Source organism: Apis laboriosa, unplaced genomic scaffold (genome assembly GCF_014066325.1).
Source record: "Apis laboriosa isolate Shangri-la unplaced genomic scaffold, ASM1406632v1 scaffold23_cov150, whole genome shotgun sequence".
In the NCBI taxonomy this organism is placed as follows: Eukaryota; Metazoa; Arthropoda; class Insecta; order Hymenoptera; family Apidae; genus Apis; species Apis laboriosa.
In genome coordinates this window covers 688986-694985 of record NW_025222452.1, presented here as the reverse complement: position 1 = coordinate 694985, position 6000 = coordinate 688986, and positions in this window count along the sequence as shown.

Genomic DNA, 6000 nt, shown 5'->3' with positions numbered 1-6000 from the left:
TAAAAATGTTGAAAAAGTTTCGATCGATAAAGCAACTGAATTATTTCCTTTAATTTGAAAACACATGAAAAATATATAGAGCGTTATATAAAAATTGATCGATGAAAAAGTTTTGGTTAATAAAAATATGCAACTGTTAACATTAATTTCTTTCCCTTGATTTGGAACACGTAAAAATTGATCGACGAAAAACTTTCGATCAATATAGCATTTGAATTATTTTCCTTTAATTTGGAACACATGAACAATGCGTAGAGCGTTGCGTAAAAATTGATCGACGAAAAAGTTTCGATCAACAAAGACAGTGGATTAATTTCCTTCCCTTGATTTAGAACATGTGATCAATGCGTAAATTGTCGCGTAAAAAATGATCAACGAGAAAGTTTTGATCAATAAAGACACGCAATTGGATTAATTTCCTTCCCTTGATTTAGAACATGTGATCAATGTGAGCATTTTCTTCTTTCTTCCTTGATTTGGAACATAGCAACTGAATTATATCTTTTAATTTGGAATACATGATCAATGCGAGCGAAGAGTTTCTTGTAAAAATTGATCGATGGAAAAATTTCGGTCAATAAAACAATTGTTTCTCTTAAAACTGCCCCTAAATTTGGAACACATGATCAATGCGAGCGTAAATTGTTGCATAAAAATTGATCGAGGAAAATATTTCGATCAATAAAGACACGCAACTGGATTAATTTTCTTTCTTTAATTTAGAACATGTGAGCATTTTCCTTCCTTGATTTGGAAAATAAAAATTGATCGACGAAAAAATTTCGATCAATATAGCAACTGGATTATTTCCTTTAATTTGGAACGCATGAACAATGCAAACGTAAATTATTGCATAAAAATTGATCGAGGAAAAAGTTTTGATCAATAAAGACACACAACTGGATTAATTTCTTTCCCTTGATTTGGAACACGTAAAAATTGATCGACGAGAGAATTTCGATCGATAAAGCAATTGGATTATTTCCTTTAACTTGGAACACATGAACGGTACGTAGAGCGTCGCATAAAAATTGATCGACGAAAAAATTTTGCTCAATAAAGACAACTGGATTAATTTCTTTCCCTTGATTTGGAACACGTAAAAATTGATCGACGAGAAAATTTCGATATCAACATATCAACTGAATTATTTTCCTTAATTTGAAACACATGAACAATACGCAGAGCGTCGCGTAAAAATTGATCGACAAGAAACTGTCGATCGATAAAGTAATCGAATTATTTCCCTTAATTTGGAACGCATGAACAATACGCAGAAAGTCACGTTTTGATCAATTAAGACGCTGGATTAATTTCCTTCCCTTAATTTGAAACACATGAGCATGGATTGTCGCGTAAAAATATATCGTCCTTTTCCAATCAACTTCCCTTCCCTCCCTCTTTCGAATACGAGCGAAGGAACCGCGAGTTAACTCGAAGCGAAGAGTTAAAAAATTGACGGATTCGAAAAGTTCAATAAAGGCGCGCCGCTGGACAAAACTAATACTCTCGATCCCCTCGGCCAGCCATCCCGTAAATCCAGTCAGCCCGTAACCGCACTCCGCGAATCTCTGGGAACGCGGGACCAAAATCACTCCATCTCCAAACCTCTCCACGACCGGAATCGGTAATCTCAGGTTAACTACCGTCAGAATTTGCCGATCGGCAAACCTCCCCATCCCCCCCTTCGAGCAAACCGCCTCTCCTCGAACCTCTCCTCGTCCACGAACTCGCACGCACACGCACGTGTCCAGGTCACTCCTTCACCCTCGCAAGACGTCTCCCTCCCTTCCCCTGTACACCAGCGGTGAAACAACCGACTTGTACTTGATCGAGCCATCCTCCGATTGGCCGATCCTCCTCCAGGAGTATTCGGAATCAAAGCCCCGGGGGAGGCGATGCCGAGCAGACGGCGATGCAGGTCGCATCGGGGATGATGCACCCGCGCGCTACAGGCTACACGCTTGTACATACCTGCGGGGAATAGATTAAGCTTGTGTCGGCGCATTGTGTCGTGGGGACACATGTAGGCTCTAAGTAGGTTGTGTGCGTCGAGTTTCGCAAACATGTCTGCAGCGTTGTCAGGCGGGCAGGAAATTACGTCCGCCTTTAGCCGTTCTCTATATTACACCACCCCCTACGCCCGTCTACGCCCGTCCACATCGATCCACGAGCGTACGTGTGTACGCGCGCGTAAGGCGCATCCTTATATTCCCGCGCGTAGAACGGCGGAGGGGGGGGAGGGTGGATGGGGGAGGTCGAAAGGGTGCGTGAGCGCGCGGAGGAACCGTGGAGGAAGATGGATCCGGGAGGAAGCCTCGTACGTGGCAGCTACCTGGGCCAGAGATACGTGTGTACACAAGCGTTGTGTACAGCCACGGTATACGGTACATATACCTAGGGCTAACAATAATGCGACTAGTTGCAAATGGGATGGATACCCATACCTGCCGACGTGCGACAAAGCGTAAGATGGCGTCGCTCCTTTGGATTACGGCGCCCATTTTCCTTATATTCGTCCAGTTGCCGATAATGAGAATTATTACGATGGAATTAATGTAGTAATAGAAGTAATGGGATTATTATAGGGTATAGGAGAGGGTTTTATCGTTTCTTTTCTTTTTTTCTTTTTCACGAAAGGTACATTGGAACGAAGATTGGAGAAAGATCGGCGATTTTATATAATAATAATATTTATTAGGATAAGATAGGGTGGCGTTATCGTTCGTTGTTTCTTTTCTTTTTTTTTTCTTTCTTTTTTTCTTTTTCTTTTTCACGGCGAAACACGAAATTTACGAATATTACATTATTGAAAGAAGAGAATTAATGTAATAATAGAAATAATAGAATTATTAGGATAGGATAGGGTGGCGTTATCATTTCTTTTCTTTTTTCTTTTCTTTCTTTTCTTTTTCTTTTTCATGGCGAAACACGAAGGATATATACATTACATTTGAAGATTGGAGAAAGATCAGCGATGAGAATTAATATAATAATAGAAATAATAGAATTATTAGGATAGGATAAAGTGTTATGTGTTCGTCGTTTCTTTTCTTCTTCTTTCTTTTTTTTTTTTCTTTTTCACAGCAATACACGAAGTTTACGTACATTACATTATTGAACGAAGATTGGAAAAGAGAATTTATATAATAATTTTTCTTTCTTTTTTTCTTTTTCTTTTTCACGGCGAAACACAAAGTTTACGAATATTACATTATTGAACGAAGATTGGAGAAGAGAATTAATATAATAATAAAAATAATAGAATCATTAAGATAAGATAGGATGGCGTTCGTCGTTTCTTTTCTTCTTTCTTTTTTTTCTTTTTCACGGCGAAACACGAAGTTTACGTACATTGGAATGAAGAATTGGAGAAAGATCGGCGATGAATTTATATAAGAATTTATATAAGAATTTATATAATAATTTTTCTTTCTTTTTTTCTTTTTCTTTTTCACGGCGAAACACGAAGTTTACGAATATTACATTATTGAACGAAGATTGGAGAAGAGAATTAATATAATAATAAAAATAATAGAATCATTAAGATAAGATAGGATGGTTATCGTTCGACGTTTCTTTTCTTCTTCTTTTTTTCTTTTTTTCTTCTTCTATTTCACGACGAAACACAAAGTTTACGTACATTACATTGGAATGAAGATTGGAGAAAGATCGGCGATGAGAATTTATATAATAATAAAAATAATAGAATTATTAGGATAGGGTGGCGTTATCGTTTCTTTTCTTCTTTCTTTTTTTCCTTTTTCATGGCGAAACACAAAGTTTACGAACATTACATTATTGAACGAAGATTGGAGAAGAGAATTAATATAATAATAGAAATAATAGAATTATTAAGACAAGATAGAGTGGCGTTCTTTTCTTCTTCTTTTTCGTGGCGAAACACAAAGTTTACGAACATTACATTATTGAACGAAGATTGGAGAAGAGAATTAATATAATAATGGAAATAATATTTATTAGGACAAGATAGGGTGGCGTTCGTCGTTTCTTTTCTTCTTCTTCTTTTTTTCTTTTCTTTTTCTTTTTCACGACGAAACACAAAGTACATTGTTGAACAAAGATTGGAGAAAGATCGGCGACGAGAAGGAGGACGGGAAGGATTGGGATTTCGATATCGGAGGAGGGGGTTTTTCAGCGGCGGTAATAACAGAGAGCGGGAATAAAAGAGCAGCCGCGTGGAACGCATAAACGTATAAAACAGTGAGCGAGCGAAAGGTAAAGTTTGAAAGGCAAATTTATACACGCTTTTTGCTTTTGATCTTATCAATGATTACGTAGCGTCGATTTCGAAAAATGTTCGGCCGGGCCTGGTCTGTTCGTTTTTCGATCGGAACGTGTTCCTCCCTCCCTCCCTCTCTCTCTCCCTCCCTCCCTCCCTCGTTTCGTATTTTACTTTCGTCGCACAGTTTATTCACCCCGCAGCGATCCGGGGTGAAAGCTGGAGCGGGTGAAATTTTCATGCGAGCTAAGAGCGACACCGATCCGGCCAATGTGATTTTCGCTCCTCGCTCCTCAAACACAGATTCGCCTCTGACCGCGAGACAATTTTCCTCTTCTTCTTCTTCTTCTTCTTCTTCTTCTTCTCTCTTCGTGTCTCCTTTTCCCTCTCGAGGGGAAATTGAGAAGAAGTTGTTCGAAGGCGGCGCGAACGGAACGGTCGAATCGTTGGAAGCGCAAATAGAACGGTCCGATAAATAAAAGGGGTATAAACGTCCGGGCGGTAGCGTTAATCCGCGCGACGCAACTAAAATATTTATCGGTGAATAAATTTGTTCCTCGTCGCCGGGCGCAAACATCCGAGTTACTTATGGTGTAATGAATCACGGCTAATATCCACGCCGCGCGTTCTCCTTGGCGAATCGGCAAACTTCACGGGCCAGTTGGCAACTCGTATATAGGTAGAGCACGGGTTGTAAGCGACGCTCGGTGATCGATCGACGGATCGATAGATCCATCCTTCGATTCATCCTCAAATCTTGTTGTTGATCATTGATATATATATATATATATATATATATATATATATATATATATATATATGTAGTTAATTTCGAAATTATTTCGAAATTATATTATATTTATTATAATTTTAAAATTTTACCAGGGGGATGTTTCTAATCGAATCGAATTTCGCAATGGTCGGGGGGAATTAAAATGGAGGAGTGGAAGTGTTTCTCTGTGCGGTGATTTTTGTCGATTTTGAAATCGTCGCGTCGAAGATTTTTCGACGCGGAGAGCCTCGTTCCTCGTTCGCCGAAAGTGGAAGCGTTCGTTGGCCGGGTAGCACCGGGGCTCTTGTTCAAATACTGAGTCACTATGACAACAGTGGATCACCACTACCATCCTCGTGAACGGGGTCGAAGGCTCAGCTGATTGCTCCGTATCACTCGAGGGGGGATGAGGCTTCGTTTATTAATACCTCCAAGATGCAACGCGCCCCCTACTCCCACGCACGATTCACCCGACGACCTAATTTTATACCCTTGTTAATCGTTCCCACGATTCTCTCCCCAATTCCCTCGTGCCTACCCTTTTGTGCACGCGGCCAACGTTCTTCCATTCTCGTCGTGACGAATATGCGACATCGTATGCACAGTTTCGGCATATTTCTTGAGGAAGAGGCGCGAAGAAACGAAACAACAATTCCTCTTGTTCATCGAAAAATTGGTGGATCGGAATATCGTGTGAAAAAATTAAGACGAATTCTTAGAGGCTTTGTTTATTAATATCTTCAAAATGAGCTCTACACAAGATTCACGAATCTTCTCTCCTAAATTTTCTAAAATTTTTTTTAGACGCGACAAAGAGATTCTTTTATTCCAGTGACAAATATGCGACATCGTATGCACAGTTTCGGCATTTCTTGAGGAAGAGGCGCGAAGAAACGACCCTTTACGAAGAAACAACAATTCCTCTTGTTCATCGAAAAATTGGTGGATCGGAATATCGTGTGAAAAAATTAAGATGAATTCTTAG